Source organism: Microcebus murinus, chromosome 8 (assembly GCF_040939455.1).
Source record: "Microcebus murinus isolate Inina chromosome 8, M.murinus_Inina_mat1.0, whole genome shotgun sequence".
Taxonomy (NCBI): domain Eukaryota; kingdom Metazoa; phylum Chordata; class Mammalia; order Primates; family Cheirogaleidae; genus Microcebus; species Microcebus murinus.
This window is the reverse complement of record NC_134111.1, coordinates 99,175,069-99,186,240: the sequence shown is the minus strand read 5'-3', so window position 1 is coordinate 99,186,240 and position 11,172 is coordinate 99,175,069.

Here is an 11,172-nt window from a genome sequence, read left to right as displayed (position 1 = left end):
GCCTGAACGCAAGCGGCGTCCTGAGGCCTGTGGCGTGAGTGGCGGGGACTGCACGGGGGTCTGTGAAGCGCCCACAGCCCCTCCTGCCACCTGTACCCCTGCCCATCCCGTGGCCTCCTCTGCAGAAGGCCTCAGGCCTGGCTTCAAGGCCCCGCCGGAGCCACTGCAGGCGCGCTGCGGCCCGGTGTCCTGAGAAGCCACTAAGCAGCTCTGCACCGGGAAGCTGTATCAAGGAGTGCCCTTGGCTCTGGCCTTGGAGGCGGGGTGAGGCGGTGGGTGTGGCGGGAGAAGCTCAGCCCGGATGCATCGGCTGACCCCGGGAGGAGCTCCACAGCTGAAACGTTGCTCCGAGTCAGACCGAGTGGGAATGAGACGGTCAGAACACCGGACCTCACAAGGCCCAGTCCTGGATGTGGCCTGGGAAGGGCTTGACCTTGGCTAGCCGGCCTCACTGAAGGCGGCCTGGCTGTGCCTCCCGGGGTCCCCCCAGAAATGGGCGGCCACAAGATGCGGCCAGCGGCTCAAGCCACGAGGCTGGATCTATCTGGGGGCCAGCTCAGCCCTGGGAGGAGGGGTTGGGGGCCCATGTGTGCCTGGCCCAGGAAGCAGGAAGCAGGGTGGCCAGTCTGAGGCTGTGGGGGGCGTCACTGAGGGCACAGCTGGTCAGTCGCATTGGGAAGGAATGCAAGTGGGCAGCCAGATGGAGAAGGTCTTGGGAACAGAGGCAGCTGGAGACCCTGGTGCCCAGCTGTGGGGCCTTTACAAGAATCAGACCCAGGGTCGTGCCTTGACGTCCCTTTGAGACTTCCCAGGGCACGAGCATGTTCAGGGCAGGCCCAGCGACTCGGCGTGTCCAGGCCCTGGCCTCTGTGCTGGGGGCCAGGTTCTCTGTCTTCCAGTGTCCCCCTCTGCCTCTGCCACTCACAGAGACGCCCTGAGCTAGCGCAGCGGCCCTGTTAGGAAGAAGAGGGGTGCACAGCCGATGGGGGCGGGCTCTCTCAGCGCCTCAACTGCCATGCAGTAGCTCCTGGAGCTGGGTGCCCAGAGGACCAGCCGAGAAAGCCGCGGGCACCAGTGACGGGAGCAAGTGAGACCCATCGCGGTGCCCGGATGCACAGGTCACCTGCCCCGGGCTTCCCTCCTCTAGCACTTGGGGTAGTGGGGACCCAGTTTGGTAATCAGTTGTTAGTGAGATCGAGAATGTTTTGTTCCCAGAAACTCCTCTTAGGAAAAAAAAGTATTTGGGAAAGTCCTTGGGGGTGAAAGTGGGAGGAACTGCAGGGAGAGAGAAGAATCTATCACTTCAGAGCGGGAGGAAGGAGACAGGGAGGCAGGAGAGTGACAGGCAGCCAGAAGGAGCCAGAAGGATGACAGAGGGAGGGGAGGCTTGGCGACACAGCGCTAGGGAGAGAGAGATGCCAAAGAATGTCAGCCCCAGAATGTGCGGGTGTCATGACGAAGGCTGTGTTCCCCCCCAAGGCTGTGACACTGGGTTCCGGTCAGGTTCCTCCAGGCATCCGAGGGGCAGGGGGCCCGCGTGACCCTGGAGGGCGGAAGCTCGCTCAGTGCCCGGGAAACTAAATCAGCAGACGGCACGTTGTCCAGGCCGAGGCGGCCCCCAGTGGGCCGAATGCTGGGCTCCCCGAGACCACCGCTCTCCCTGGCCTGAGCGGGCTGAGGCCTGAGAGGGTGAGCCGCGCTCTCGTTGGGCCCCGGGGCCTTGGAGGCACCTGCTGCGAATGGCGAAAGCTCCGGCGCCGGCCCTGACCGCCGTGTGATCGTAGCCAAGTGACCCCATTCCGCGCACAGTGCCTGAGTGTTCCGTGGAAATAACAGCTCTCCCTGCAATACGGTAACACGTAGGAAACATGTGGCACGTGGTTAGGGCTCAGAAAACATCAGCTGTTAGAAACGCAGTGAGGTACTTTTTAAAAAAAAAAAAACAAAAGAAGAGGGCCAGTTGCTCTCTCTGTAGGCCTTGGGGTCTTGATCGGTTTTGTGGCCTGGAGTCCTCCTGTGGCCTGGTGACACCTGGGGATCCTCCCCAGGATAACAGTAAAATGCATGGAATCAGGAAGGAAAGCAAATATATTGAAATATAGTCATCAATATAGCAATATATAAGCTTCTTTATTTAGGCATTAAACAATAAGGTCTAGTGACAGGTTTAATAACTGTCATAATTTTGAGTTAGTGATGAGCTGAAATGTTGCTTTGAAATATCTGCAGCAACTATAGTGTGACATGAGAGTATCTGTGATATCTATTGGTGACAAGTTCCAGGAACCATCTACACTACTGGGGCGTGATGCCCATATGCAAAGTGGAAGGAAATGCTACTCGCAGTGAGTGATTAGAGAAAATAGTATGTAATGTTTTCCCCCAAATGGTTCATGGCCCCCTTGAATTCCACTCCTGATCCCTAGGTTGAGAACTCCCTGTTTGGACAGAGACAGAAGGATACCTGGGAGCAGGTGTTCTTCCTCCAGAGAAGGATCATTTGTGCGCTCTCTTGGTTATGCAAATGTGGGCCACCAGGCTCCCATCCTCTTCCTCTTGGGGTCTGGGCTGACCTGGGACATTTGCTTGTGGGCTTAGCAGAAGCTGGCTGGCCCCTGTTGTCTGCTGCACTGTAGGGCCAGAGGTCCTGGGGCTCTCTCAAAGCAAAGACACCCATGTCCCAGCCCTCAGGCTCTGAGATGCAAACTAAGGGATACTTGTGCAGGTGTGCTAGGGTGATCCAAGAACCCACACAAGAGTGGGGGTGTTGCAGTCAGCATGGGATGTGCCTGGTGCTTTGCAGCCGCTCCGCCCCAGGGCCATGCTTCCAGAAATGATGGCCGAGTGTAGGAATGAGGACTAAAAAGAACTGTAAACCTGAACCTGGACCATCAAGAGCATCCCAGCCTCTGGGGGCAGCAGCAGCCTTCTGTGAGAGACCAAGCTTCAACAGTGACACCTTGTGACAGCATGAAGAAACAGAAGCAGCGAGCTGTTGGGACACTGGCTCCCCTCCAGCTGTGAGGGAGCAAAGCTGACCTCCCCTTTGGACTAAAGAGGACCCTGGGGGTATTGAACAATTTAGGGGCAAGCTTCCTGCCCAAAAGGCACATAGGGGCTAAAGCAATGAATTGAGGCAATAACGTGACCATTTTAAGTTGGTGAAGCAGGTCACATCAGTTCATCATCATAATTATGTATGATATATTATTATTATTATTACCATCTCCCAGAGTGTAATGCATTCCACTCTCAGAGGATGGCCTTACCTAAACTTACCTGAAAGTTCTTGGGGTCACTTAATTGACACCCCATAAAGCATCTCCAAGGCCCAACCACTCCCCGCAGATCCCACCTTTGGGCGGACTGTGTGTTCAGTTTCCCAACTCCTGATTCCCCCTCTCAGTACCCCTTCCCCCCACTGCTAACTGTGCGTCCCCCAGACCCCAGCCTTTGTCTCTTCCTGCCCTGCGTCATCTGCTCTGAAGAGCCGGTAGCCTCGAGTTTAACTTCTTGGCCAGGGCTGTTCTTCCTCCTAGGGCTATTTATTACATATTGAAACTGGGAGCGAAGCTGTAATTCAAAGGAGGAACCGAGAGAGAAACACTTGTAGAAATACTGCACCCCCAGTGCCTCTGAAGTCGCAACACACAAGCTGCACAGGTGAGGGGCAGCGCGGCTTCCCAAGTCTGTTGATCTGAAATCAACAAGCGGGGCGGGGGGCGGCGCAGGCCAAGGGGCAATCCCTTGGCAGAGAACGGGGCTGTGCATTCAGATCCATCTCTGTTACCCTTAGCAAAGCCTCCCACAAGTTCTGCCTGTGGCAGTTGTCCTCTACAGGAGAAAGGAATTGGGAGGTGTTCCTCGTGGGGTCAGATACAGAGGGCAGCTCTGTGGACCCAGGGCTAAGATGGAGAATTAGACAGTTTTCCCTGGGAGTTCTTGGGACGCTTGAGGGAGATCCTAGGGCTCCTGCTGAATGTGGGATGAAATCACGAGCCCTTCTGTTTTGGAGATTTAAAAAAAGGTGCCCCCACAAAACTGGAGGATTTGGGGCTAGAAAGAGGTCTGTAGTAAGACCTTGGCTTGAAGAGAACTGTTGTACAGATGTGGAAACTGAGGCCTGTGGGGGTGCAGGTGGCACCAGCTTTCTGATGCTCCAGTGAGCGATTTTCCCAGCACCGTGCTAAACCCCACGCTGGGTCTCTGTGCCCCAGCCCACCCTTCCCACTCCAAGATCCTCTTGGGGCTCTTCAAAGACCCTGAGCCATCAAGAGGTGACCGATCTGCTCCCTGGCAGAGGTTGGCAGCAGCCCACCTGTCCTCCTCCGCTGCCTAATCAGTGCCTGGCGGAGAGCAGACGTGTCTGCTACGCCTCGCTGGTCCCCCCATCACACTGCACCGCACGGTGTCCTAAGTGGAAACAATCCTCCTTAATCGTCTCTCCCAGCAAGGGCTCACGCTCGCCTCTGCCCCGTGTGCCAGGCCCCTGGTCCAGATGTTGGCATCTGGCAGCTGCCCCCTAGGGTCAAAGAGGTGATGGGGTTGCCCCTCCCCCACATCCCCCAGGGAATTCTCACCATCCTCCCCGGGAAGCCTTCCCTGAGCCTCCAGCCCCGGCCAGGCCCCTCCTCTGTGGCCCCGTGGCACTCTGCATCCCACACGGCACTGGGGTGAGGGAGGGTCTTTTGGATTCAGATCACTTTGAGAAAAGCAGGTTTATTATGGAGCCTGGGTGGTGACGATGGTTACACAACTTAAACTTACTAAAAATTACTGACTTGTCAAAAAGGAAGGAAAGAAGAGCAAAGCTGTGTTATTGTAAGAATGTTCATGGAAATAAAGAAGACAGGACTCTCAGCTCCAGTCACAGCTACCAGGGACCCCAGGGCAGGCCCACAGCAAGTCCCTTTGGGCTGGGCCTCGTGGGGCCTGGAATGTGGCTCAGGTCTGGAAGGGCTGGAGGGCCCCGGACGCCTCCCAGCGCTGCCCTTTCAGCTTCCGTCCCTGCCACCATAGTTCCAGCTAATGGCCATGATCTCTGCTGGCCTGTCCTCCTTTGTTGCTCTCTGGCAGCCTGGGGAGGGGCTGCCCAGGGGTCGGGTGCTTACCCCTGGTCCACAATGGGGGAGATGGGACCATGTGACATGCCACATGGCCACCTACAGAGCCACCCGGAGCCACTGCCTTCATCGAGGGCCTGGCAGGTGCTCTGAATCTCTGTGTGTTTGTCGCCACCTCCACACCAGGGCTGCTGCCCATAAAGTCTTATCGGGACACAGCCACACCCATCCTCACTGTCTGTGGCTGCTTTTGAGCCGTGATGGCAATGCTGGGTGGTTATGACAGGGACTGTATGGTTCACAAAGCCAAATATGTTTGTCATCTGATTGTTTGCAAGACATTTCCCTGACCCCCGCCCTGAACTTTGAGCTCTTGAGGGCAGGAACTAGGTCTCGTTAATCCCCAGATCCCCCAAACTTAGCAGAGTGCTAGACACATGGAAGGAACTCAGTAAATCGTGTTAAATGAGTAAGCAGTTGGGGTCTGGGCTGGATCTGCACAGTCTACACCCCTCGCTTCAAAAGGAGGCTTCCCCTAGACAATAATCTGCTCACATGCCTGCCCGTGGAACAGGGTGACCAACTGTCCCAGTTTGTCCAGGACTGAGGGGTTTTGCAGGGTGCAGGCCATTCCACGTTAAAGCTTGGAAAGTCCCAGGGAAACTGGGATCATGTGGTCACCTTTTGTCGGACACCTGGCCTCTCTGTAGGTAGAAGCACTTGCCTGCCCCAATCGGCCAGTGAATCCACAGCGGGTTGCGGTAGAGCCGTGCGCCCAGCAGACACAGGCTCACACGTCACTGGCTGCGTGACAGCGACCGAGTCAAACAACAGGGCACAAGAGCAAGGCGTGCCTGACGGTGGCAGTGGCGCTGGGGATTCTGGGTGTTTCCGAGCAGAGCAGCTAAGATCTCAGCGGGCTGGGGTGGTGACAAAAGGCTTCCTGGGGAGCTGGAGGGCAGCTGCCTGGACTGGATGAGGAGGGATCCACCGCTGGGAGAGGAGAGGGAAGACAGTGACCTTACTGGTGCGTGAGGCCCCCCGTGTCCACATATCAGTCCCCAGGGAAGACGCAGGTTGGTCACATGGCAGTTCCTGACCCAAGTCCTGTGGCTAGGGGGACAAGGCACTACCGGCCAGCCTGGGTCATGTGTCCATCTCAGGGGGACAGTGGGGTGCTGATTGTGGCACCAAGAAAATCCCATGGAGTGGAAGAAGAGCTCTGGAAGGAACTCAAGGTAGCTTAGTTTGGGTTCTTTGAGTGGGAAGCAAAGGCCCATGTGCCACTCCTTTTTCAGGGAGGGTGACCCCAGGAGGAGGGGAGTGTCACTGGGAAGGAGGTGGGGTCAACTGCAGAGAGTGTGATGGAGCTGGCCACGGCTGGGCAACAGCAAACTGGTTGCTCAGTTGCACGGGCCCATCCTCTAGGAAGCTGTTTGGATGTTTCTCAGCACAGTCCTCCAGGGGGAAAGGGAGAAGACTTTGTGCACAGGTTCCTATCTCAAATTGGCTCACCCATGGGGTGTCAATTGCCCAGCCTTGCTGGTCGTGCATGGGTGGGTGCAGCGTCTCACGTACCAGCGTCCAGGGGAGGTGTAAGGGGTGCGCAGCCTGGACCCGAGCCTAGGGGCTGCTGGGTGAGCCTGGGGGAAGCTGGTCAGAGTCCACGCAGAGTGGGCGGTCTCAGCAGTGGCTGGGACTGGTGGCCAGTGGCCCAAAGATAAGTGAGAGGATCCAAAGTGGCATATAAAAGAGGTGCCTGATAGAGAGGGACCCCAAAAGCATGGGATCAGATAAAGCTAGAGTCGTCATGGCGCCCCTGGAGACCACCCGGTCTCCACATCTCTGCGGCTGAGCCCACGGTCAACTGGCATTTGCACAAAGAGGCTGTCAGGTGGCCAGCACTGCAGCAGTCATTGCTGTCTCTAGTGAGAACCAAGAGACAGTCCTTAGCGTCCCAAAAAGGAAAAGGTGGAATTGGCTCCTCTTCGTGGAATTGAAATAAGTCCTATAAAAGTTGCCCAGCAAATATTTAATAAAGCTGAACAGAAGTTGTAAACTCTAGTCCCCTTGTGTTCTTGCGTGTCATAGAGAAGGTCTGAAACAGCGGGTTGGGTGTGGAGGTGGGTGGCACTCCAAAGTCAAACAACTAGGTTTGAAATTTTGCCAAAGGACATAGACGAGCAGATGGGTGGCAGAACATCACAGAAGACCCAGGGTCCACCCAGCCCCAGCCCACAGCCAAGGAGGAAGGGAGGACTTGGTCTCAAGCCTACAGGGTGCAGAAGTCTGTTCAGCTCACTGTGTCCTGGTTAAACCCAGCCCCCCTCTCTCTGCAGGAACCAGGAGGTCACGGAATTCAAGGAGCTCAGTTCTACTCATTGGCCTCGAGGGCTGGGGAGGGAGAGGGTGGCCTTTGGTGGCTGTTTGTGGGGCTGGTCACCATCCACCTGCACAGGAATGGACAAGTATTCTGCAGTCTCATAGCTTCATTGCCAAGGTTAACAAACTGAAAATATTTGGCCTTGATGACATCGGGTTACATTTAACATGAATCAAACACGTAGGTCCCCTGCTTTGCTTGATTGGTCCAGACATCCCTGCTCCCATGGTGCCCTGGACGCCCCCATCACTACACTCAGCACACTGTCCAGTACAGTCCCATTTGTTCTTCTACCCCATTGGCCCATGAGCTCTGTTCATGTCTGTCACACAGCCCAGAGCCCGTGGTGCTGCAGGCCCCTCAGCAATGCTCTGAAGCCTGCATTTTCTGCCTTGGCCTAGACATCAGGTCCACGCTGGCAAAGAGGCTGCCATTTTGTCTGGGCCATTTTGCTAATCCTGGGTCTGTGATCGCCAGGGGGACAGGGTCAGCTGTCTGCTCATCTCTGTCCCCAGTCCCTACAGGGCCCAGCACATAATAGGGCTCAAAAGTGTGTGTGGAATGAATGACTGACTCACTTCTCCTCCTCACTCGTGTTTTGGTTCCATCCCAGCCTGCAGCCTTCGTGAGCTGAACAATGTGCAAAGGAACGTCTCTTAACAGTTTGGAAAACTGTGACGATGCTCTCTCTGTGCAGCGATGGCAGCAAGGGTGGGGGTGTCCTCATGGCTCCCGGCCTCCGAGGGCACACGGTGTGGAGTGTTTTCACTTGCTGCGCACCCGTTTACCCGAGGAGGGGCGACAGTATGTGCAAAACTGGTGGAACACAGCCCTCCTGAGCCACAGCGTCCAATTCCCCTGGCTCTGGCTGCCGCAGCAGGGCCACCAAAGCCCTGGGACTTGGCACAATCACCAAAATACTATTCTTTCTTCCCTGTGTTTGCCCCAATTCTGGTAAATGTGAGTTTTATTACCAGAAACAACAACAACAAAAAGACAAAGTCGGAGGCGATCCAACTGGAAACCTTCCTAGTCTTGGAGGCACAGCCTCTGCTCAGCACAGCCTGGCCCGGGAGCTCTGGGAACAGCGGTCTCCATGGTAACGGTGGACCAGAATCAGGAGCTCAGGGACAGCTCTGCTCCTGAGGGGGTCACCTAGGGGAGATACGACCTGGGTGGGCCTGGGTCTCTGCCCGGGATTACAGGCCTGGGTGGTCAGGACTAGGGTGTCCTCGTGACGCCTGGAGAAGGGGCGCTCCTGAGACAGGATGCATCTTGGGCCTCCTGCCCCACTGCTGCAGGGCCCCCAGTCACCTGGCTCTTGGGCAGCCCGGGCCTGCCCTGCCCCTATTAAATGGGCGTTTCTGAACACCTAGAAAATCAGGTTTTCCATCTCTTTCAAAACAGGAAGCCAGGGTCCCCAGACCGGCTAGAGCTGCCCCATTTCCCAAATTACACAGTTCTCCATCAGATTGCCGCAACCACAGCTTCTGACTGCCTGAATCCAGAGGGGCCTGAGGGTCTGGAAGGATTGGTCAGCTCCAACCCTGCTTCCTATGGAAAGGGCTGGGCCGGGCAGCCGCCGAGGCGACTGTAGTGCTCTGATGACCGGTAGCTGCGGCTGCTGCGCTGGGGCTGGGGCTGGGGCTGGGGCTGGGGCTGGGGCTGGGGCTGAGGGTGGTCTCTCCTCTTAAAAGACGCACCATTTCTCTCCTTCCTCTTCTCCTGCTTCCCTCTTTCCCTACTCAGCTAATTTTTACCACAAAGGGGGGCCCTTCGGAGGCACCCAGGAGGTCAGCTCTCTGGGTTTCCAACAACCTCTCCTAGTTAGTGGGAGCCGGCGGGAGGGGCTGTCTGGGTGACACAGGGCTCAGGCAGGGAGGATGACGTCAGCCTCGTTCACAGGGTGCGGGCGATGAGTCCCAGCGTGGGGAGACTGACGGCCTAAAAGTCCCTCCAGGCACCAAGTCCTGACTCTGGCTCTAGGGTGAATCGCAGGCAGAAGGGGAGGAAAGGCCAAGGGGGTCTTGGGGGTGAGGACCTGGAGGCAGGGAGGGAGACCAGACAAAGGAAGTGGCAGAGGCAGACACCTAATGATGGGGAAAGTTTTCCACCATCTCCTGGACGTGTGTGGTGTTCAGGATCTCCTGGTGTGTTCAGGATCGTCTAATGCTGACAGTGAATTCTTTTGAGCCATGGGCTGCACTTGTACATTCTTCCAACTCGTGTGGGCTCAACTGAGAGCTTCTTGAATCTTATCAGTAACCAAGTGAGATAGATATTGTTACCTCCAGTTTATAGACAGGGAAACTGAGACTTGGAGAGATGGAATAACTTGCTCCAATTCACTGTGTATCCAAAGATGGCCAGAGGCAATTTTGTCACTCCTTGGGTACACATGCCACTGCTCCCTTCAAGAAGTGGAGCTATGTCCCCTCTTCTTGAATCTGGGTTGGGACCCTAACTGCTTTGACCAATAGAATGTAGAGGAAATGGTGTCCTGGGACCTCAGTGCTCAGACATTAAGGAGACTAGATGGCTTCTGCTTCCTTCCTTTTGGAGTCCAGCCTCCATTTTGTGGGGAAGCCCAAGCAGTCCAGTGGAGAGGCCTGTCGGAAGGAGAATTGAGGCTCTCAGCTGACAGTCCCAGCCGAGCTCTGAACTGATGTGAACCTATCTTAGAAGTAGATTGTTCTTCCCCTCACAAAGACAACTCAAGGCTGAGAATGGCAACTCACACCTATAATCTCAGCACTTTGGGAGGCTGAGGTGGGAGGATCACTGAGGCCCAAAGTTTGAGACCAGCCTGGGAGACAGAGTGAGACCCTATCTCTAAAATAATTAAATATTTTTTTTTTTTTTTAAAAAAAGCTCAGTTGATGACACATATGGCAAAAACAAATCATTCCTACTTGGCCCCGTCCAAATGGTAAAATCTTGAACACATGATTGCTCCTTTTCATATATATATATATATATATATATATATATATGCTCTCACTCTGTTACTTAAGCTAGAGTTCAGTGGTGTCGTCATAGTTCACTATAACTTCAAACTCCTGGGCTCAGGTCATCCTCCCATCTCAGTCTCCCTAGTATCTAGGACTACAGGTGTGTGCCACCACACCCAGCTAATTTTTTTAGTTTTATTTTTTTGTAGAGACTGGGTCTCACTATGTTGCCCAGGCTGGTCTTGAACTCCTGGGCTCAAGTGATCCCCCCACCTCAGGCTCCCAAAGTACCAGGATTATAAGACATGAGACACAGCTGGGCGCGGTGGCTCACGCCTGTAATCCTAGCACTCTGGGAGGCCGAGGCGGGCGGATTGCTCAACGTCGGGAGTTTGAAACCAGCCTAAGCGAGACCCCGTCTCTACTAAAAATAGAAAGAAATTAATTGACCAACTAAAAGTATATATACAAAAAATTAGCCAGGCATGGTGGCGCATGCCTATAGTCCCAGCTACTTGGGAGGCTGAGGCAAGAGGATCGCTTGAGCCCAGGAATTTGAGGTTGCTGTGAGCTAGGCTGACTCCACGGCACTCACTCTAGCCTGGGCAACAAAAGTGAGACTCTGTCTCAAAAAAAAAAAAAAAAAAAAGACATGAGACACTACGTCCAGCCTTGACTGCTCTTTTTAGTCACCAGGTTTTGGGGGATTTGTTATGCAGAAATAAGTAGCCAAAGCAATCACAGAAAGGGGATTCAAACCCAGGTCTGGTAGTCT